The 24,567-nt window shown below is 39.6% G+C and overlaps 1 non-coding gene across 1 annotated transcript; it reads right to left on the bottom strand.

Annotated features, from left to right (window-relative positions):
* Positions 1-6,597: 6,597 nt before the first annotated feature.
* LOC136221343 (small nucleolar RNA R71) lies at positions 6,598-6,704 on the bottom strand. The gene has a single exon (XR_010685113.1). It is a non-coding gene; the product is annotated as a small nucleolar RNA R71 (small nucleolar RNA).
* Positions 6,705-24,567: the final 17,863 nt, after the last annotated feature.

Here is a 24,567-nt window from a genome sequence, read left to right as displayed (position 1 = left end):
TAATTTTATCAATAACATATAACTACAAACAACTGTTTATGAAAATCTCCAAATAGAAGCTTTTCGTGAAACGCTCCAAAACGCTGCAGTATCCAGAGAAAATGCTAAACGCTGCGGTTATATAAACTTAATCAAACACTATATTTCATGCGGTTTGGAGTGAAACGCTAAACGCTCTTTCGAAAAGCTGAAACAAACACGCTATAAATTTGTTTGGTAAAATGTAACTGATTGTTAATAGCTGTTCGTATAAAATGATAAATAAAAATAATTATATTTTATGGTTATATTTTATTTGGAGTTAATAGTAGTAATTAGGCATAAAAATGTCATTAAAAAAAGATTAATAATTAGGCATAAAAATGTTATTAAAAAAAATGAAGCAATAAACTAGTTAGAAAAGTTTTTAAAACTAGCTTTTTTTCAAAATTAGGTTTTTGGACTCTATCAAACTTCTCCACCAAACACCACTGATACAAAGTCAAAACTTCTAAAGTGGCTCAAATATCTAATTTTGCCCTAAAAAACTCTTCACCAAACAGGACAAAGATATTTTCAACTTTATGCAACTTTAGACGTGTTAACGGAACTCTTAAATAAAGTAATAAATCACTTAATTGTATTATCATATCAACATGTTTACAATTAAAATTGTCAACATGTACAACATGTGACATTACGCCTCAACCCTCTTAAAAACCAGGTGTTAATTATCTTTAGGGCCCGTTTGGTAAGATGTAATGGGCTTTGTAATGGAATGCCATTACATTGAAAGGTCATTACCATGTTTGGTTGCACTTTAAAATTTTGTTGTAATGGAATGAGAAATCCATAGATTAAATTTTCTTTAACAACTATTGTAATCCCCATTACATAAAAAAAATGGATTTAATTCTCATTGCATCCAACAAGTAATCCTAATTTCTATCTTTAAAGTTCCATCTAACCTCTCATTTGTCAAATCTCACTTCTCATCATTCTCAAAAACGCAAAAACTAGAAAACCTAAAAGCGAAAAAAAAGGGTAAATTACATATGTGGTGTACAACATTTACCCATTTTCACACTTTGGTGTACAACCAAAAATTTATCACACTAAACTGTACAGACTTTAGGTGACCTCCCACTAAAGTGTACAACCGGTTTTTGTGACCGGTCAACGCTGATCAACTATGCCACGTCAGCATTTTTCATTGTAAAAATAAAAAAAGTTGAACACACTCTCTATGGAATGACTAATATAGCCTTATTCCTTATAAAATTACTAAAATACCCTCGTCTTCTTCCTTCAACCCCTCTCCCCCCATTTTTCTCTCTCTACATCTTCTCTCTCACTCCTCTCTCCAGATCTTCTCTCTCACTCTTCTCTCTATTATTTTCAGGATACAGAAAAGAGTTAGTTGTTTTGATTTTAATTCTATTTTATACTTTGTTTCTTCTTGTAATTCAATTCAACCGAAAGGGATATTATTGAAAGAACTGGAGAAATAGTGAAGACATGAATTCTGATATTTTGTTAGCTCTTCCTCTTCCAGGAACTCCGTTGAGCTTAGGATTGAATCTGTATTCAATTTGATGTTTTGTTAGTTATTTATTTGAATCATTAAGAACATAGTTATTATTTATTCTTATTTCAGGTAATTTGTTCCTTGTGTGGTACAGAACAAGGTGTAAGTATCCTCCCTCATTAATGCTATTCCTGCGGAAATTAGTGCAGGATTCTGATTTTAAATCATCCCTACACAGGTTGAACAAAACTGCATCTAGTGTGGAGTTTGTAGCGTGCGTAATATATCGTTTTGTTCTGCTATGTCTTTAAGCAGCAGTACCATTGTGATGAATGTGGCATCTGCTATGTCTCTTTTTTGTATCTTGAAAATAATAGAGAGAGAGGAGTGAGAGAGAAGACCTAGAGAGAGAAATGGGAGAGAGGGTTGAAGGAAGAAGATGAGTGTATTTTAATAATTTTATAAGAAATAAGGCTATATTAGTTCTTCCATATAGACTGGGTCCCACTTTTTTATTTCTACAATGAAAAATGCTGACGTGGCATAGTTGACCAGCGTTGACCGGTCACAAAAACCGGCTGTACACTTTAGTATGAGGTCACCTGAAGCTTGTACAGTTTAGTGTGACAAATTTTTGGTTGTACACCAAAGTGTGAAAATAGGTAAATGTTGTACACCACGTATGTAATTTACCCCGAAAAAAAAAAGCAAAAAAAAAATATGGAAAATAAGAAAATGAGAAAATAGAAAAAAACGATGAAAATGGAAAACAATAAACGAGAAAAATGTAAAAAAAACATGGAAAATTATATACTAATTTCACGATTTTCATGTTTTTTTTGTTGATTTTAATTATGTAAATAAAATTTTGTGATTATATTTAACTAAGCAAACATAAGTAATGTAATGCTAATTACATTTCATCATTTTTTTAACCAAACATGATAATGGAATCACCATTCCATTCCATTACATTACAAGTTTGATTACATTACAACTTTGATTGCATTACGCCATACCAAACGTACCCTTAGGGTTAATTACATATACACACTCTGTGGTTTCGCCAATTTATATATGGATACATGTAGTATCTATATGTAACTAACCTTTATCTTTATGTTCTATAATTCAATCTGATGAGGAGCATCTCCTTGGAGGATCGAGTCCGGACGAGGGAAGTCGGAGGAAGAACTAAGCACGAACGAACAAGCGAGTAAAGAGGCCAAAACAGTGTTACACGGCAGGTCAGCAGCTAAGGCACGCTTCGCGTGAATGAAGGAATGATCTAGAGAAAAGTCTAGCAGCCAATCCACACTCTGCGTGGATTCATTTTAAAGAACTTGTTCCTTACTCTAGCTTCCTCCTTAATTACAACTCTGTCACTCCCTATTTACAACACATGTCACTCCTTAATTACTATCAATGCCACCCTTTTATACTCAACCCATTTTACCCTTATCTTTACATTTTTTAATTAACTATGTAATTATCCTTTATTGTAATTTGTCATTTAGGTTTTGAGGTGATATAAATTCATCTCTTTCTCTTTGTAATACTTAACTTTTTATTAATCAAAATTTATCATCTTCTTCAAGAAGCTTTGTTAAGGTTTTCACCTTCAATAATAGGGATTTCACTATTCCTATGGATTTAGTCCATAAAACCGGGATTAACTCCTTCAAGTTTAGCTTGAGAAGAAACATCTTTGTTAGTTTACAATTAAAACTAACACGTCCCGAAACTGATCTGTATCAGTTGGTATCAGAGCCGATCGTTATCCTAACAGAGACTTCTTTCGACTATGGTTCAACCAAGTTCATCTCAAAGATCCGAAGAAACCACCAACAAGGGATTGGAAAATCTCAAAGCCACCATGAGTAGGTTTGAAGAGACTTCTAGGGAGGATTATCGGGTGCTAAATGAGCTAATGAGGAAGTTTATGGCATCTTGGGAGAGTCTCAAGCAAGGATACCGAAATAGTTCCCAACCAACCATGAAAGTTCCTCCTAAAGATCCATCACCAATCTTTTGTCCTTTATATATTAAAGAGGTAAATCCTAAACTTCCAGTTTCTCATATTGAAGTTGTGGATAGTCCTATTGCTAGGAAGAGATTGGATGTTTGTGATGTTGTTTGTAATGTTGAAGTGGATTTAGATTCTCATTGTGAGTTATTTGATAATGATGTTGTGAATGAGAATGTGGATTTATGTGTGGATAAGGAGAAAGGAGTGTTGGTAGGTGAGGATGTTGGGGAAACCCATGTAGCAAGTGATGCTCCCCAAGTGTTTGATAAAATGCCTCTTAAGCATAATCGTATTTGTATGTTTGAAGAAAGTGAAGGCATTATTCTTGGGGAATGGGGGAGTGAGTTTGGGTTTGTTAGTCTCTTTGAGGGGAATGAGGAAACCACTCGTTGTGTGTAAGTTGATGGATATGGTGATGGTAGAGATGTTGGTGGTTCAATTATAGTTGGGTGTAACATGTCATTTGGGTCGGGGAGCTATTCAAATGGTTTAGCCGACTTGAACTATAGGGGGAAGTGGAAGGAAACGAGAGGTCGTGGGAAAAGATGGTTCATGGACGACGAGGGAAATGAATTTGAATATGATCATAAAGAAGAGGAGTTAGAAGAGGAAATGGATGAAGAGGAGAACCAATCCGAGAATGAGCTAGAAAGGAATGATGAACGTGACTACAATGAAAGTGAATTCGAGGATGGGGTTGAAGAAAGAGAGAGCTCTTCCGAAGATGAAATCTGTGAGGATGGTGAACTTTGTCATGGTGCATATGAGTTTGATTATGATGAAGATGGTAGAGTTTACCATGAGGAGGATGAACATCGAAGAGTTGAGTGTAACCGGTATGGGGCCGCTTGTGAAGAAGACGAAGATGAAGTCTACTATGAAAAGAGTGAGCGTCGGTGTGTTGAGTGGGATCGACACGGGGCTCCTTATGAAGATAATGAAGGTAGATTCTATTGTGATGATGAGTTGGAGGATGTTGAACGGAACTACAATGAAGATATCTATGAGTATAACGGAGGTGGGTTCCATCGTGAAGATGAGTTAGGAAAGGTAGAGTGGAGCCGAAACAAAGAAGCGTATGATGATGATGAAGAACGGTTCCAAGATGAATATGAGTCAGGAAGTGTTGAGTGGAGCCAAGTTAAAGACACCTATGAAGTTGATGATTATGGCAATGAACACAATGTGTATTTAGTGACGAGGGTGCCAATGCAAAAGCTTAAGTTGGGGGTAATTTGATGCGAGTGAAATGAGCAGACTTTTGAAGACAAGCATTCATGGAAAAGAGCCTTAAAGTACCAGTTTTCAACCAATGATGGAAGAAACAGCGAGAAATTACAGTTCAAGCAGGAATCTTCAAGAACAGCCTCTCGGTAGAACAGAACAACATAAACAGCAGCATTTATCGGGTCAGTTGGAAGGAAACAGATAATAGCACGGGTCGAGCAAGTTACAAGAGAGAGAAAGGGAGAAAGACGTGGAAAGCAAGACAGCTCTCCATCTCGCGCCAAGTGTATGAAGATCATTTAGTTGTCCTTATTTTGTACCTTTTTGTGACTCTTTGCCCTTGTAATTAGGGTTGATGTAAGAGTATAAATAGGAAGAATGTTTTAGGTAGAAGGGATCTCTCGGCATTAGCGCCACCCTTAGCTTTTAATTTCTCTGTTTTTATTTTGAACGATGATGCTTTTGGGAAGAAGCTGTTCACTCATAGTAATGGGTGAGTAGTTCTTCAGCAGGGCTAGCCAGCCATTTAAACGGCGACTGTAAGTATCCTTAACTAAATGAATGAAGTGTTTTATCCATGATTGAGTGTTATTAACTTGCTTTAAGAATAGATTATGATCGAGTCTATTTGATAGTTATTGAGGATGACATGAGAGTGCTCCGATATGATGGAAACAGTTAATCGGCATATGTTGTGGTGGACGGATACGAAAACCACCACATATTGGGGTTTCTTTACGAATGTTCCCATAGGCCTAATGCTTGTTTTTGAGTTAGCACAAGGATACTTGGTTAATATCATTTACTTAGGAACTTTGGAAATGGGATACCTGACCTTAGTGACCAATGAGGGAAAGACCCAACTCAGGAATATTGATTCACTTCTTCATATAAAAAAAGATAGGCACAGTTGTTCGTTAGGCGCATGGTTAGGCCTGTGTTTGTTTATTTTGATTGCACACTTTACTTGCATGTTTGACATTTGTTTATGTTAAAGTCACTATCATTAACACTCTTCAGAATTTGCATCTAACACTTAAGGTAACTTATTCTTCCTGTTTAAGTTCAATCCCTGTGGAATACGACACTTGGTCTTACCACACTACACACGACCTAGTACACTTGCTAGCGTCTCTATTCTAAACACCAAGTTTTGGCACCGTTGCAGGGGTTGTTTAAACTGAAATATCGAAGTATTTGTATGCTTATTTCGTTACCTGATAACCACCTGTTTGTCCAGTTTGTGCATTTCGATTGTTAGTTTTGTATGCGAAGAGCATGTGTTCCTATCCTTCCTATAGACGTTGAGATAGAAAGAATGTACAGAAGAAGGAGAAGACTGTTCAGACAAGCTCAACGCAACAGAATGGACCGCGAAGTTGAGATGCCTAACCCAGGACATGGTGAAAACCATGAGGAAGGTCATGGTGAAAACGAAAATAACAACAATAATGTCAACCCGAGGTTGAGGATGAAGGATTACTCCAGACCATCCACCGAAGGGCATTCGTCATGCATTGTCATACCAAACGATGGAAATCGCATGTTCGAAGTGAAAGCCCCGATGATTCAGATGTTACAAACAGCTGTGCAGTTTGGGGGATACCCAAATGAAGACCCAAATGCCCATATTCAAGATTTCATCATAATGTGTAACACTTTTCGATCCCATAGGAATCACGATGATGAGGTCATGCGGCTCAAGCTATTTCCCTTCTCTTTGAAAGACAAGGCAAAGAACTGGTTGAAGAACTTACAACCATGATCTATCACGAGCTGGGAGGAAATGGCTACCCTATTTCTGATGAAATATTTCCCGCCTAGACAGGCAATCAAGTTGAGAAATGAGGTTTCACACTTCGTTCAAGAAGAGGATGAATCATTATCTGAAGCGTGGGAAAGATATAAAGAATTATTGTAAAGAGTGTCGAATCATGGCATACCCATGTGGATGCAGGTGCAGAACTTTTATAATGGAGTGACCAATGCCTACAAGATACAAATTGAATTAGTTGCCAATGGAAATCCGGAGGAACTGGAACCTCAAGCCTTATACAAATTAATAGAGAGAGTGGTCAACACTAGTTACAACTGGCATTCGGTAAGAGCCGACAGCAAGAGAATCACGAATATCGCAAATAGCGAGGCGATCAGCAAATTGTCTTCACAAATGGAACAGCTGGTCAAAACAATGGGAAAGATGAATGTTTCAACAATGAACACGCAACCCTCTGCTCCGATGGAAACCTTATCACCTGATGGCTGTGATTTCTGCAGTGGGCCTCATCGACCAATAGATTGTCCAAGAACAGTGTGATTTTATTGCTCGCCAACCACCGAACCCCTATTCAAACACATATAATCCAGGGTGGAGAAGTCACCCGAATTTTTCTTGGCAAGATAATCAGAGGCAACCAGCGATGCAGCAGCCTTATAGACAAGAGAATTTACGACCAGCATATCTGCCACAACAAAGCAATTCATCTAGTCAACAATATCAACGCCAATCAAACACTCCACAAGAAGGAAAGCCTGATTTAGAATCCATGATGATGCAATTCATGAAGCAGACACAATCATCTATCAAGAATCTTGAGACCCAAATGCAACAATTTGCTACAGCTATAGCTTCAAAAGAAAAAGGCGCACTTCCAAGAAACACAGTAACCAATCCAAAAGAAGGAGTCAATGCCATTATCCTGAGGGGAGGAAAGGAAGTACCGGACCACACGGTGAAACCTACTACCGAAGGAGCAAGCTCTAATGATCAACCACCTGTTTCCCAACATAGGAAAGATAAACAGTTGATGGAACATGAACCAGGTGCACCCCAATATGAACCAAGGGTTCCGTACCCTGAAAGGCTGAAGCAGCAGAATTGTGAGAAGAGACATAAGAGCTTCCTTGACCAATTGACGAAGTTGCACATCAACATACCATTTATTGAAGCTTTATCTGAAATGCCCATGTATGTCAAATTCCTAAAGGATTTGCTGACCAACAAAAAGAAATTGGAAAGCGTAGCCATGGTACAATTGAACAGGGACAGCTCATCCATCCTGCAAGCCAAACAACAAATTCCAAAGAAGCTCAAAGATCCAGGGAGTTTTTCTATACCTTGTTCGATAGGAACACTTACCATCCAAAATGCTTTATGTGATTTAGGAGCCAACATTAACCTTATGCCATATTCAATATACATGCAATTAGGCCTAGGAGAACCAAGACCAACTAAGGTCACGGTTCAACTAGCAGATCGATCAATTCGATACCCCAAGGGTATAATCGAAGATGTTTTGGTTAAGGTTGGCAACTTCATTTTACCTGTTGACTTTATCATAATGGATATTGCTGAGGATCTGGAAGTCCCAATAATTTTGGGATGACCCTTTCTAGCAACTGGCAGAGCTGTTATTGACATGCATAAGGGGCATCTCATTCTGAAAATAAATAATGAAGAAGTAGTGTTTAAAATGCATGAAGCTATTCACCATGCACCAACATCTGACGACTCATGCTATTTCATGGATACAAAGTATGATAATTTTTTCTTGCAGGAACAAATCGATGCGCAAAAGCGTAAAAAAGAGGAACAGTTGTTTGACTCCGAACCAGAAGAAAAAACCAACGATGAAGAAAAGCAAGATACCCCCCCTGAGATAGGCATCGACAAGGGAAACAAAGAAGAACACCACTGCCCGATCATCTGGAATACGCATTCCTGGATCCACCAAACAATAGACCAGTAATTATCTCGGCAACATTGACAAAAGATCAGAAGGAACAATTGCTCACCATCTTAAGAAGGCATAAGAAGGCTCTAGCATGGAAAATAGAAGATATAAAGGGGATCATCCCAACCATCTGTATGCATAAGATCTTGATGGAAGAGAATCATCGACCAATTGTACAACCGCAAAGGAGACTCAATCCACACATGAAAGAAGTCGTAAAAGCAGAAGTGATTAAGCTCATCGATGCAGGAATCATTTATTCTATTTCAGATAGTATGTGGACCAGTCCTGTTCAAGTTGTTCCCAAGAAAAGGGGAACCACCGTGGTCAGAAATGATAAGGATGAACTCATCCCCACCAGAACAATCACAGGATGGCGAGTGTGCATTGATTACAGGAAGCTCAACGAAGCAACAAGAAAGGATCACTTCCCCTTGCCTTTTATCGATCAGATGCTAGAAAGACTAGCTGGTTATCAATTCTATTGTTTCTTGGATGGGTATTCAGGGTACAACCAGATTCACATTTGTACCAAAGACCAAGAAAAGACCACGTTTACTTGTCCATATGGGACTTTTGAGTATAAACGCATGCCATTCGGATTGTGCAACGCTCCAGCAACATTTCAGAGGTGTATGATGGCCATATTCCATGATATGATCGAGAAAACTGTGGAAATATTCATGGATGATTTTTCTGTCTACGGAGCATCATTCGATGCCTGTTTGAAAAATCTGGAAGCTGTTTTAGAAAGGTGCACAGAAACACAGTTGGTCTTAAATTGGGAGAAATGCCATTTCATGGTAACAAGAGGCATTGTACTCGGACATAAAATATCGAGCAAGGGGATGGAAGTCGACCAAGCTAAAGTGGAAATAATCAAGAAACTACCTGCGCCCAAAACAGTCAAGGATATTCGAAGCTTCTTGGGACACGCTGGTTTCTACAGACGATTCATCAAGGACTTTTCGAAAATTGCACAGCCACTCTCCGCATTGTTACACAAAGAAGCTGATTTCATTTATTGAGAGCATTATAAACAGAATAAGGCATTACATTTATTGATGCTCCTAAATCTAGCATGGCATGTTCAATTCGTTTATTTCCATTACGCAAGGCATTGTAAACATGCATGGGTCCTTACGTTTAGTAGGTAGACTCTTTTTAATCACAACTGAAACATTTCCCCCCACCCTTACTCTTTCATCAATTCTCAATTTTCTCTTATTTGTGCAAAATTCCTTTAAAAGTTTAGCATAAATTGGAATTTTCTTTATTGCATCAAGTAGTGGAATGTTTACCTCTACCTTTCGAAAGGTTTCCAATACCTCTTTCTCATATTCGTCCTTTGATTTTGCCAACCTTGAAGGAAAAGGAGCCAATTTAGATGGAATTAATGGAATGGTATTAGAGTTTACCTTAGGATCTTTCTTTGGTACAGTGGGTGGTTCTTTTTGTTTCTCTTCTCTTTTTAGAGGTGGACTTGATTGAACTTCCTCCCCACTTAGTAATGTGATTGCATAAGCATTTTCCTTTGGCTTCAGCATAGTTTGGGAAGGTAGTTTTCCAGAATTTTATGCCTCCAATTTGTGAATTGATGTAGCTAATTGAGTCATTTGACTTCCCAAATTCTGAATTTCCGCCTCCATTTTCTGTTGAAATTTAAAAGTACTTTCAGCAAGGCTTTTAACAATATCTTCCAAAGGCATACCTAAGTTAGAGGTTGAAGGTTTATATGGTTGTTGCACTTGAGGCTGTCTGTTATATGACTGGTTTTGAAACCTTGGTTGTCCTCCTTGATTTCCATAACTAAAATTTGGATGATCCCTCCACCTCGAATTGTAAGTGTTAGAATAAGGATCATAACTGCATTGTGGTTGTCCCGGAAATCCTCCAATAGCATTCGTTTGTTGGACATCTTCTTGCAATGTTAGGCACTGATCATTATGATGTCCTATATTTGAGCACACTCCATATACCTTTTCAGGTTGCACTTTGTCTGCTGCAATTTGACGCACCAAAGAAACTAATTCAGCAAATTTATTTTCAATGATAAAATTATTTACCTCATTAACTTACTTGGTGTTGCTGTTTGATCTTGTTCCAAATTGTTAGGAGTTTTCAGCCATAGTGGAGATTAATTGTCTTGCCTCATCGGGTGTCTTATTCACTAACGCTCCTCCACTAGCTGCATCAATCATCCTTCTATCAATTGGAGCCAATCCTTCATAAAAATATTGGATTATGAGTTGTTCAGGTATTTGATGATATTGGCAACTAGTGCAAAGTTGCTTGAACCTCTCCCAATATTCATATAAGGTCTCTCCACAAACTTGTCTAATTCCACATATCTCCTTTCTAATATTCGCTACACGTGAATGGAAAGAATTTCTCAAGAAATAACCTTTGCATTTCTGTCCATGTCGTGATAGATCCCGATGGAAGATAGTACAACCAATCCTTAGCCTTATCTTTTCAAGAAAAAGGAAAGGCTCGTAGTTTAACTTGCTCTTCGGTTACTCGTCCGGGTTTCAAACCGGAACAAACGACATGAAATTCCTTAAATGTTTATGAGGATCTTCACCTGTAAGACCATGAAAAGAAGGGAGTAAGTGAATTAATCCAGATTTAAGTTCAAAAGGTATCTCTGGATTTGGGAACTCAATGCAAAATGATTGGCGATTTAAATTGGGTGCTGCAAAATCCCTTAATGTCCTATTTCCAGCCATCGTCTCTTCCTCACTTTGAAAAATAAAGGTTTCTCTGATTTGTTCAAAATTTTCTAAAGATGATGAACATATACTCCTTTGTCTTTTTTCTTTTCTTAACCTTTGTACCTCTTTTTCTATTTCAGAAATAAATATTTGTTCACTTCCACGGGAGGTGCAGGTCATAAAAAGTATCAAAAACAAAGGAAAATGAATCAAGAAACTAAATTTTTCCCCGACAACGGCGCCAAATTTGGACGGGTTTTTGTAGTAATAGTAAGACCAGGTCGAATCCCAAGAGAACAATTAACCTCTTAATTCAAATGAGTAAATAAAATAAAAAGGGGGGTTTTGATTTTGATGGATGATTAAATCAAATTAAACAAGTAAAGCAAATTGGAATTCAATAATGAGAAAGACCTGATTTAAGAGATTGGGTTCATTGGGTGTTCGTTGATCCTTGGTTTAAATAATAAACAAATTCAAATTCAAATCTTTGATTAAAGAGTATAAGGATTACCTAATTCACTCTTTCACTTTCTCTTAATTTATTAATTTAAATGAAGCATCTAAATCAACCTAGTTATTAAGAAAAGGGAATGACGCATATCCACTTTCTCAATAACTGTATTAGGATTAAGAAAGTTTATCAAATCAATTCCAATTGGGAGGAACATCGACAGACAATAGCAATTGACTGAATTTGCTTCCCAATCAATCTTAAGCAAAAACTCAATTACTCAAGATCGATTTTTGCTACTTGTTGTAATTCATTCAAGACAATTACGGATCAAGAATAAATACTTAGCAATAGAAGATTGAATACGATTCAATAATCATAAAAAGAAATGAAGAAGAAAACCAAAACTTGAATTAATACTTGGAGAATGTAATACATGAAACCTCACAACTTTCAACCTAATGAAATCCCTCTTGAATCAGAAAATGAAACTTAGCTACTCATAATGAAAACAATTCAACAATACAAATGAAAATCTGTAAAACCTAGTTCTCCTCTCTAGGGAATGTTAAGCCTCTATTTATAGGGGGAAAACCCTAAGAAGAAAGACTAAAATATCCCTAAGAGATAAAGAAAGAAACTAAATCTCTAATTAATTAATGATTTAATTAGAGATAATAGAAATATTCAAATCCTAACTAAAATAAAATACAATCAAATAAGATAATATCCCAAAATCAAATCTGAATATATCTTCCTTTCTCTTCCAAATTCGTTCAGCCACGTGCCCACGCCTTAACTGAAGTTGGCTGTTGTTTCTCAATCATAGCTGAGACAGGACGTGCCCACGTCTTAACTAAAACTGGTCTCTGATTTGTAAATACTCCAAAATGCTCCAAAATGCCACTGATTTCCAGATTTTTCACCAAACATCTAAACTTTCTCTCAAAATAAAATATGAGATAAAAACATCAATTGAACACCAAATATTTCCAAATTACATAGAATAAGATAGAAAGTAACAAGACTAAAATGGTCTTGTCAAGTGGGTTGACAAGTGTCGTCGAGATATTCCGTTTGATGTCGGTCATAGGCAATGAGAGATTAAGCATTGTAGCCTGGTTAGTGGAATGAGTGATAGCAAAGTCCAGGCATATTCAATTCAAAGTCATGTTTGGGTTATGAAGAGTACTCAAGTGATCGCTCCAATTTGGGTTGATATATGGCGTCGGGACAGGCCATTTGAGGTTGGCATAAGCGAGTGGAGGTTGAGCCTAGCATTCAGGTTGATGGCGTGAGGTATATTGAGGTTCGTGCATATTCGACTCAAGGTCATGTTGGGGTTTTGAAGAGTATTTACGGGATTGATCCTAATTGGGTTGATATGTATCGTCGGAACATTCCATTCGAGGTAGGCCATGAGCGAAAGAAGATTGCGTTGATTCCTCAAGTTCATGATAGGGAGATCAAGAGGATCCAAGGGTGGTCCGTTTAACGAGATGAGGGGCGTTAGAAGACCATCCAAGCATTCGTTGGAAAGTGGTTTGACAAGCTTCGCCAAGACATACCATTCGATGTTGGTAGAGATTGGGAGATGAGTACCACAGAAGATGAAAGCCGGGTAGAGGCACTTGTTGAGATATGGGGAAAAGCTCGTGAGGAGAAGGTGAGTCCGGTGATATGTGGAGTGGGCTTCTTGAATTCATTTCGAACAACAGCTTGGTTCGATTTGAGAGCTTGGGTCCGCTCCAAACGAACATGTCTCATCAATATGTAGAAAGTAACTTAGGGTCAAGTTCTTTTTAAGAGAGAGTGTATAATGCGAAGCATCTCCTTAGAGGATCGAGTCCGGGCGAGGGAAGTCGGAGGAAGAACCAAGCACGAACGAACAAGCGAGTAAAGAGGCCAAAACAGTGCTACACGACAGGTCAGCAGCTAAGGCACGCTCCGCGTGAAGGAAGGTTTGATCCAGAGAAAGACCAGCAACCAATCCACGCTTCGCTTGGATTGGGCACGCTCCACGTGAATGAAGGAATGATCCGAAGAAAAGTCCAGCAGCCAATCCACGCTTCGTTTGGAAAATCCACGCTGATTCATTTTAAAGAACGTGTTCCTTACTCCAGTTTCCTCCTTAATTACAACTCTGTCAGTCCCTATTTACAACTCATGCCACTCCTTAATTACCATCCATGCCACCCTTTTATACTCAACACATTTTACCCTTATCTTTATATTTTTAATTAACTATGTAATTGTCCTTTATTGTAATTTGGCATTTAGGTTTTGAGGTGATATAAATTCATCTCTTTCTCTTTGTAATACTTAACTTTTTATCAATCAAAATTTATCATCTTCTTCAAGAAGCTTTGTTGAGGTTTTCACCTTCAACAATGGGGATTTCACTATTCCTATGGATTTAATCCATAAAACCGGGATTAACTCCTTCAAGTTTAGCTTGAGAAGTTACATCTTTGTTAGTTTATGATTAAAACTAACACGTCCCGAAACTGATATGTATCACAATCTGTCTTTCTCCTACTTCCTCATTGTGATTCCTAATCCTTCCGCCCTTCATCGCAACAATTTATGATATCTTACAATCACGATTTCTACCCTAAACCAATTTTTATTCTTTATGCATGCGCTCCTTTCTTCTCCTTATCTCCTTCCTCCCATGATTTTGCGTTATCCCCATTGCAATTTCATCGTTCACCTCCTTCACATTTCCATTTGTGATTCTAAAAACCTCCTTCAACTTGAGAAATAGGTTACATAGTGGAATATTTAAAAAATTTATAACTATTTTCTTAACCCTAAGAACTTATTACGTCGTTATTTGCCAAGAATATTTAAACGGTTCAAAAAGCATAAAAGATTTATCTTTTTTGAAGAAATCTACTATTGATGTAGTATACTACAAAAACTTGAACGAACAGTCAACGAACGGACTTCCATCAACTTCGAATAGCAGGCAAATATAGATTGCATCAAACGAAAAGCAAAATCCAAATAGTTCGGCTAGGGTTAGTGATGTAGTGGTCGAAATTCTTGAAGTGTATTTATAGATTTGATTTTGCTAATTATCTTCTAATCGTATTAGGTTTAGCCAAATCCAATAGGAATTAAAATAATTAATTATTTCTAACTCTAATATATAAATATATATATATAGTTAGAGGTTAATTTCTCATATAAATACTAATACTATTTATATTTCTTATTAGAACTATAATTGACTTAATTAATTTATAAATAATTTATAATCTAATTACAATTAAATTATAAATCAATTAAATAGTTTTAACTCTAATTTAATATAGGGAAAAGTACAAAAATAAACCTTGTGGTTACACTCATTTTCAAACAACATCCATGTGGTTTAAAAGTTTACAAAGTGGTACCATGTACTTCATTCCGTTAGCAAACACATACCAAATTGACTAACGGTGTTAAAAGTCAAAGGAAAAAGAGTTAATTTGGTCCTTATATTTATTTATTTTTATAAATTGACCTACTTATTATCTAATTATCACAAACAAACCACAAAATAAAAAATAAAAATAAAATATACCATCTTCTTCCTCTCTCTTTTATTTATTTTTTCTTTTTTCTTTCTCTTCACTCCTAATTTCTCTCTCTTAATTCTTCTTTAAATAACAATTCAATCAGAAGCAAAAAGGAACTTATATAAGAAGCACACAAGACTGCAAACATACAGCAGAAAAAACATCAATATTGCAATCTGAAGAAATTCAGAACACTGCAAACTTACAGCTTATATTCCAAATACTCATCATCCTTGTATTCCTTCAAGCCTCCCCTGGATCGTTTTCTTCCCCTCTCGATATGGAACCGAGTCGGGCACTCAACAGTAGAGCATTCTCCAGTAATAAAAGTATCAACTCGTTCATAAGGAATGAGTGCAACATAATCATATCGATCAGTTGTGCCAAACTTAGTCCAAATCCAATCAGAAGAACAAAATTCCTCTTCTGAAGGATTTTGCACTTGAATATCAACCACAGATTCAACTATTTCTTCCATATCTTATCACTATTATCTCTTTTTCATCATTGATATGCCATTAAGCTACCAGATTTCAATTCAGAAGCTTCAAACCATAAATTTCCACAATCAATTGCATTGAAAAGCAAGACATGGTTACAAAAGCTCAGGCGTACATGGTAAAGCAGCCTTTTTTACTCCACCATTCCAAGAAAGGAGGGATTGTTGCAGAGGAAAGAGAAATAGTGTTCAGTAATAGAGTAATATTACCTAATTGCAGCAGTGAAAATAAGTGGCGGTGACCGGTTTTTAAAGGGCGGCGTGACGGCGGTTAGTTAAGAAGGAAGTGAGGGGTTGAAGATGATAGAAAAGAGGGGTAAGGGATTGTTCTGGAATTAGGATTAGGATGTTGGCATCTTAGATTAAGAGAGAGAAATTAAGAGAGAGAGGTGAGAGAAAGAAGAAAAAAATAAGAAATTAAAGAGAGAGAGAGAGAGGAAGAAGATGGTATATTTGATTTTTATTTTTTATTTTGTGGTTTATTTGTGATAATTAGATAATAAGGGGGTCAATTTATAAAAATAAATAAATATAAGGACCAAATTAACTCTTTGTCCTTTGACTTTTAACACCATTAGTCAATTTGGTATGTGTTTGCTAACGGAATGAAGTACATGGTACCACTTTGTAAACTTTTAACCATATGGATGTTGTTCGAAAATGAGTGTAACCACAAGGTTTATTTTTGTACTTTTTCCTTTAATATATACTATTTCGGCCCCTATTTTTCTCTCTATCATTCAAACAATTCCAAAATTATAATTTTATCATTCATTCTCAATTCATAGTGTGTGAGTGCTTCGATCTAAGAAGAAAGTGTCTCACTTTCCTATAAGGTATAAGAAGTCAAGTTGATTTTGACATTTTACTTTTTTTGTGAATAGCTGCAGTATAATAAATCAAGTTGATTTTGAACCAGAGTAGACTAGCATACAACTTGATTCGGGATATGAATAAAGGGCCCAAGAAGGCCCAAGCGGGCAGAGGGGCCCAGGGCCCAAACACCCTCTATAAATACACAACTCACATTGGAAGGAAAAGGGGGTAATCTCTTGAATCACTTGCACCTTACATTAAATATATTCTCTTGAACCTCTAACTGTCTTGCTCGTCGGAGTGTCCGCAGGGACCATTCCCGGCGCAGGGACGAGCCATCGGCAAGCTAAAGCACCTCTCCGAAGACTAGGATCACAGTGTTCGCATACCTAATTATTTGGTGCGGTGAACATGGACTACAAGTGACTCCGGATCTTCAGACAAGATGGAAACCCCTAATGACTCGGCACCAATGGTGCTTCGCGAAGTTGGAGCGACCAGCTCCATGACGCACGCCGGAGGCGTGGTCCAGAGCCTTCCGATATCCCACAGAAACCTTGGGCCTTTGATGGAGGAAGTAGGCCCGGAGGAGGAGGAGGCCTTTAACGCCACTCAACTCCTCAGCGCAATACAAGGTTTTCAGACAACGCAAGCCGTACACACGGCGGCTCAAATGAAGATCATTGACCAGCAGAGAAGTTTGGAGGAGGAAAATGCCAAAATTTGGCAATACCTCAAGGAAGCAGCAGAGTTACAGAGGGAAGGAGCGGTCCCAGAGCGGGCCCCGAAAGCAGCAATCATCGCGAGAAGAGAAGCTGGAACCGGAGTCGCCAGAGAAGGCGAGGAGCGGGAGCCACGGCCACAAATAGCGAAGAGTTATTGGAGCTAAAAATTCAGCGTTTTCTCGACAAAAGGGCACTCGGGGCGTAATGGGAGGCAGCATCACATCCAGCAAAACACCATTGGTGCAGAGGATTATCGAAAAGAGGTTCCCGCGTGACTGGAAAGCTCCTCGACTGGCCCAATACTCAGGGACCGAGGACCCTAATGATCATGTGGCGTCATTCATGAGTACCATAAATTATACTCAAAGGACGAAGACATCATGTGCAAGGTCTTCCCCACCACTCTCTCCTCCAGCGCGCAGGAATGGTATCGGGGACTTGCCCCGGAATCTATCGATTCGTTTGATCTCTTAAAAGACCTTTTTCTCTCTCGTTTTGCCGCAACGGCAAAGGTTAGGAAAATCAGTTCGGACCTCAACGGCCTTAAGCAGCGAACGACTGAGCCTCTGCGCAATTTCCTATCAAGGTTTCATCACATGGCTTCGCAGGTCAAGGGCCTCAACCTGGAGGTGGCCCACGACGCCTTAGCAAAAGGGACCACCTGCGAGCCTCTCAAGCAGAAGTGTTTCCGGAAGATGCCTAGATCCTTCGAAGAACTGATGACCATGGCACAAACCTTTGTCCGATACGATGACTGTGACCGACCGGCCGGATATGAGGAAACAGAGAAGGATAAGGCCAAGGGTGACACGCAGAAGCAAGAAAGAAGCAGAGCGATCCCGGAATCGCGTGAGGATATCCGAGTCCGCAGGGAGGCTCCGATGCCCTATCCGGCCCGGGCCGAGCGCACCAACCCAGAGCGAAGGGGGACCGATCAGGTTCCGGTCAGTGATAAGGGCAAAACCCGAGCAGAAAAGGAGTACTGCAAGTACCACAGATCCTCCGGACATTCTACGGATAACTGTTTTCAGCTACAGAAAGAGGTCGAGCGAATCACGGAACAGGGGGCGCCGCCCAGGGCGAGCAGACAAAGAGAGCAAAGCCCGAAGCAACGGGAGACGGGGCGAGCAGAGGAATCGAAGAAGCCAAGGTACCATGGAGAGATACACGTAATCAGGGAGGGAGCGCCGGCGTTTTCCGCACAGCCCGATTGCTCCCGAAAGAGAAAGGCGATCGGATAAACATTGACAGTGCAGCCCCCACTCCGGACTAGTCACTCGGAGGCCCTTGTGGTCACCATGAGCATCGCAGGTTTTAAAACTCATCGAGTGCTTGTCGACACCGGGAGTTCGGTAAACCTGCTCACATGGGCAGCACTCCGCGCTATAAAAAATACTCGTACTACCCTCCGGGCGGGGACTTCCCCCCTGGTCGGCCTTTCAGAGATTGAGGTACCAGTAAGAGGAGTTATAACACTGCCGACTAGCTTGGCCGAAGAGATGGAAGAGGTCGAGCAGATCCCCCTAGCTTACAATGCCATTATCGGGAGGCCTCTCCTGGCCGCCCTGAGAGCCACGGTGGATATCTCCGAGTTATGCTTGACACTACCCTCCCCCCGTGGAAGGATCACCGTCCAGGGTGATCGTATGCTAGCCAAAAAGCTGTAGTGGGAGGCGACTCAACCTCGAACAACGCTCTACTTAGAGGACGGGCTGATGGACATTGATAGGGGTCAAAAACCCCTATCTTTCGGTACGGTTTTAGGACGGTTTTTAGAGTTATTCGGTTAATAAGCGAGCAATTCTCGCATTTAAATGCTTTTGTGTGAGTTAGTTAGGAATTGAAAACATTCTATTTACTTTTCGCCGTTTAGGCTCGTTTTGTAATCAATTTAGGCAAATACGGCCGAAATAGCATGCGTATTAGAATTCCGTTATCTTTTGAAGCTAATTGGTCCGTCAAAATTCGCACCAAACGAAGCATTTGCTCAAAATAAGCGATTGACGGATCAATTTGGCTTTTTGGACTAATGTTTTTCGGAGTTTTTATGCGTATGCAGGTGTGAAGTCGGACGAAAAAGGTCGCGGAACTCATCGAGCTTGGATCAAGCACGCTTCGGGCGAAAACGCTCGGCGAGCAGGGCCCCACGGGCCATTTCTGCTCGCCGAGCAGGCCACTAGGCGCCTGCTCGGTGAGCAGGGGGCTGCTCGGCGCGAGTAGCCCTGCTCGCCGAGCAGCCTTCCCTGCTCGGCGAGCAGCCCTGCGGGAATTGGTCAAAAAGACCAATTCCGCCCCCACGAAGCCACGTTCGGCCCCACGTCTTCCTACACCAACTAGGACACGAAAATAGGTCAAAACGAGGCCCGAGACGCGTCTATAAATAGGATTTTTCAATTGTAATTAGATATCTTTCGTTTTTGTAAATTATTTTAGCTTTCCCCTTGTAATTCCTCTCCATCTTCTCCATCTTCCTCAACCTCCATTGAAGCTCCTTCAAAGCTTTCTCCCGAGGAATTACCAAGGTCCGTCCTTAAGATTAAGTCGCCGGCTGCAGAGTAAACAGGTTCCCTGAAAGGGATTTTTGTATCTCCTTTTATCTTTCCATGTTTGTACTCTTTGATACAGTTGCCGAACTTGACTTATTGTATCTTGTGACAATTATCTTCGCCTTTAATAATAATTTAGCTCTTGTTTTGTTCTATGATTATTTGTCTAATCTCTGTCTTACGCTTTATTCAATTGGTTTAACTCATTCAAAAGCCCCAAAATCTAGTAGGCACATATTGCGAGCTGAATCTGACCTAGTCAGAGCCTAGGAGATTGACGACCTCTTATTTGATTAAGCGCCAATTTACTGAGCCTTAGACCTAGTTTCGGCCTTAGGGAATCACGCGCTAGGAACCTCAGGAGGGTAAGTAGGGTTAATCGCCTTGAGTACAAGTGACTCAGATTAGGTTTTTATTCAATAGACTTGATAATCTATCTTTATTATTATCGTTCATACCATGTTCCTTCGAATAGTTTCATTAATGAAAGATCAATTAGGGGTAGAGTAACTTAGTTAGTAGAATAACTTAGATAATTTAGTTAGAATTAGATAACTTAGCTAGGATTAGTATAATTCAACCTAGGAGTAGATTAATTAAACAAACCAAACTCAAAACCCCCTAAGCCTAGATAACATCCGAGACCAAGTAGCTTGATACTTGCAGAAATAAATCCTGTGGACGATAACCTGGACTTAAACCAGAAATTTATTACTTGATAACGACGGGGTACACTTATCCCTTAGTGAGGATTCTCCGGAATCCGCATCAGACATGAGGGGTTACAATCCCTCAGAAGCAGAAAAAGGCCAACCTAGATAAGAAATTTGCCCGGTTCTCGGAAATCCTTAGTAGATTAGAAATAAACATTCCATTAATGGAAGCACTAGAGGAGATGCCGAACTATGCAAAATTTCTTAAAGACATGTTGTCGAAAAAGAAGAAGTTTGGGGAAAATGAGATAGTGGCTTTAATAGAACAATGCTCGGCCATAATCACCCATAAATTACCCCCCAAGCTTAAAGATCAAGGGAGCTTTACCATCCCGTGTAGGATAGGCAACATGCACATAGATAGGGCATTATGCGATTTAGGAGCAAGTATTAATCTTATGCCTCTATCAATTTTCAGGAAATTGGGGCTCGGAGAACCTAAACCAACAAACATGACACTGCAGCTAGCGGATAGGTCAATTGCACGGCCTAGAGGAATAGTTGAAGATGTGTTGGTAAAGGTGGATAAACTGATCTTCCCGTTCGATTTTGTGGTCCTCGACATGGAAGAAGATGACTCCGTCCCCATTCTTCTTGGGAGACCGTTTCTTGCAACCGGTAGGACACTAATAGACGTCCATGGAGGTAAATTGGTCCTAAGGGTGCAGGACGAAGAGGTAACATTTAACGTTTATGAGTCCATGAAATTTCCTCAAGAACGCTCCAAAAGTTGTAACTTTGTGGATGCACTAATAGATGAATGTGTTGAGGAAGTTGACCTTGATATAAGAAATGCCTCTTTAGAACTCGGTCTAGGTGGTGAGGAATGTGAAAACTCGAGTGAGCCATTTGAAATCTCCCACCTGAAAAATGTTATTGGGTTAAGGGTAGAAAAGAGGACCTTGATCGTGAGATCAAACCTAAGCCTAAGACCTCGTTAGAGGAACCTCCAAAATTGGAGCTTAAGCCCTTACCCAATAATCTGAAATATGTTTTTCTTCAACCTCCCACAGATTTACCCGTTATTATTTCTTCTTTGTTGACAGTTGAACAGGAAGAAAAATTGGTGGAGGTGCTGATGGAACATAAAGGAGCCTTTGGATGGTCGATCCACGACATCAAAGGCATCGACCCCAAAATCTACACGCATAGAATTTTCCTTGAGGAAGAGATCAAGCCATCTGCCCAACCTCAACGACGGCTCAACCCTAACATGAAAGAGGTGGTAAAAGTTGAGGTTATAAAACTCCTCGACGCAGGTATCATCTTTCCGATTTCTGATAGCCAATGGGTAAGCCCGGTTCAATGCGTGCCTAAAAAAGGGGGAACAACGGTAATGGAAAATGAAAAATGGGAATTAATCCCAACTAGAAAGGTTACGGGTTGGTGTGTATGCATAGATTATAGGAAATTAAACGAGGCCACCCGTAAAGACCACTTTCCCTTACCGTTTATTGATCAAATGTTGGAACGATTAGCAGGGCACGAATTTTTCTGTACTTTAGATGGGCTATCCGGCTATATGCAAATTCCTGTGGACCCTTTGGATCAAGAGAAAACCACATTCACTTGCCCCTATGGGACTTTCGCATATAGGCGGATGCCTTTCGGATTGTGTAATGCCCCTGCCACATTCCAACGTTGTATGATGGCTATGTTTTCTGACATGGTCGAGGAGTTCCTAGAAATTTTCATGGATGATTTTAATGTTGTAGGACCTACTTTCGACCAATGTCTTGAAAACTTGGACCGAGTCTTAGAACGTTGTGAAGACAAGAACTTGGCACTTAATTGGGAAAAGTGCCAGTTCATGGTCCAAAATTGTATAGTGTTAGGACACAAGGTGTCGGGGAAAGGGATCGAGGTCGATCCGGCAAAAATTGAGGTAATTGAGAAACTGCCACCTCCTACCAATGTAAAATTGGTTAGGAGCTTTTTAGGACATGCGGGGTTTTATAGACGTTTCATAAAAGACTTTTCAAAAATCACTAAACCCCTCACTCAATTATTACTAAAAGATGCTGATTTTAATTTCAATGAAGAATGTATGTCTGCATTCAAATTACTGAAAAAGAAATTAATCGAAGCACCTATTATGGTAAGCCCGGATTGGTCCCTTCCCTTTGAGTTAATGTGCGATGCCAGTGATCTGGCCGTAGGAGCCTGTCTTGGGCAGAGGGTGGATAAACTTTTTCGCCCAATCTTCTATGCTAGCAAAACCTTGAACGATGCACAGCAAAATTATTCAATAACTGAAAAGGAATTGCTAGCCGTAGTCTTTGCCTTTGACAAATTTAGGTCCTATTTGGTACTATCTAAGGTAATTGTTTTTACTGACCATGCAGCCTTGAGATATCTGATGAGCAAGCAGGATGCAAAACCTAGGCTGATCCGTTGGATCTTACTACTCCAAGAGTTTGACATCGAGATCAGAGACAAAAAAGGAGTGGAAAACGTAATAGCAGACCACCTATCCCGGTTAGAGTCAGATCAACAAACCTTAGAGCACGAGGTAATCAAGGAGGTATTTCCGGACGAAAAATTGTATTCGGTACGATCTCTCCCCTGGTTTGCAGACATCGCGAACTACAAAGTCGGTAACATTCTTCCCCCTGATTTAGATGCAAGCAAAAAACGTAAGTTTATGTTTGAAAACAAGCAATATTTTTGGGAAGAACCATATTTATTTCGATTCTGCACTTATGGCATAATTAGGAGATGTATACCTGAAGAGGAGGTAGATTCAGTGATTAATATGTGTCATTCTAGGGAACCAGGTGCCCACTTCGGGCCAGATAGGACAGTGGCAAAAATCCTCCAAAGTGGGTTTTGGTGGCCACAAATGCATAAAGATGTTAATAGCTATATTAAATATTGTGATGCATGTCAGAGAGTGGGGAATATCTCTAGGAGAAATGAGATGCTTCAACAAGGTATACTCGTGTGTGAGCTATTTGATGTTTGGGGCATAGATTTCATGGGACCCTTCCCCATGTCACACAATAACCAATACATTCTTGTGGCGGTTGATTATGTTTCCAAATGGGTAGAAGTAGAAGCTCTACCCACAAATGATACTCGAGTAGTGATGAGATTTCTGAGAAAGAATATTTTCACCAGATTCGGGACCCCCCGGACCATCATCAGTGATGGGGGATCCCATTTTTGCAATAGGCAATTTGACATGTTGCTCCAAAAGTATGGCGTAGCTCATAGGGTCGCAACACCCTACCACCCTCAGACGAGTGGCCAGGTAGAAGTGTCAAATAGAGAGTTGAAACGTATTCTTGAAAAAACAGTAGGGAATGCTAGAAAAGACTGGAGCCTTAAGCTGGATGATGCTCTTTGGGCATATCGAACAGCTTTCAAGACTCCAATAGCCCTATCGTTTAGTTTTCGGAAAATCTTGTCACTTACCGGTTGAACTAGAGCATAAGGCTTATTGGGCGCTAAAATATTTGAATTTTGACCCAAAACTTTCAGGTGAACTACGGCTAACTCAGCTGCACAAACTGGATGAACTCCGGTATAACTCTTACGAAAATGCCAAGCTATACAAAGAACGAACCAAAAGGGTGCATGATAGGAAAGTACAAAATAAAACCTTTGAAATAGGTGATCAAGTACTACTATACAACTCCCGACTGAGATTCTTCCCGGGCAAACTCAAAAGTAGATGGCACGGACCATTCTCGGTCATCAACGCACACCCCTCCGGAATGGTTGAAATCAAAGGGAGGGATGGAGCCACCCAAAAGGTAAATGGGCACCGCCTAAAGCTTTATCTTGGCAAGAACGATTCGGACGTACAAGTTCTGCGCCTACAGACAAGCACAGAATGGGCGGCCGATCAGTAAGTTGTCTTCTCCACCCTAACTCTTTACACTCGTACTTCATGATTTGTGATGCAATGTTGGAACTTATTGCATGTTTTAGTGTGAGGAGGAGGGGTAGACAAACTTACAAAAATTGTATAAATTTTTAATTTTTGTTGCATCGTGTCTAGTTTAGGTTTGCGTTTTGATGTTTTATTTTTG

The sequence above is a fragment of the Euphorbia lathyris genome, chromosome 2 (assembly GCF_963576675.1).
Source record: "Euphorbia lathyris chromosome 2, ddEupLath1.1, whole genome shotgun sequence".
Classification (NCBI taxonomy): Eukaryota; Viridiplantae; Streptophyta; class Magnoliopsida; order Malpighiales; family Euphorbiaceae; genus Euphorbia; species Euphorbia lathyris.
The sequence above is the reverse complement of the archived record's forward strand: the minus strand, read 5'-3'. Positions and strand labels throughout refer to the sequence as shown.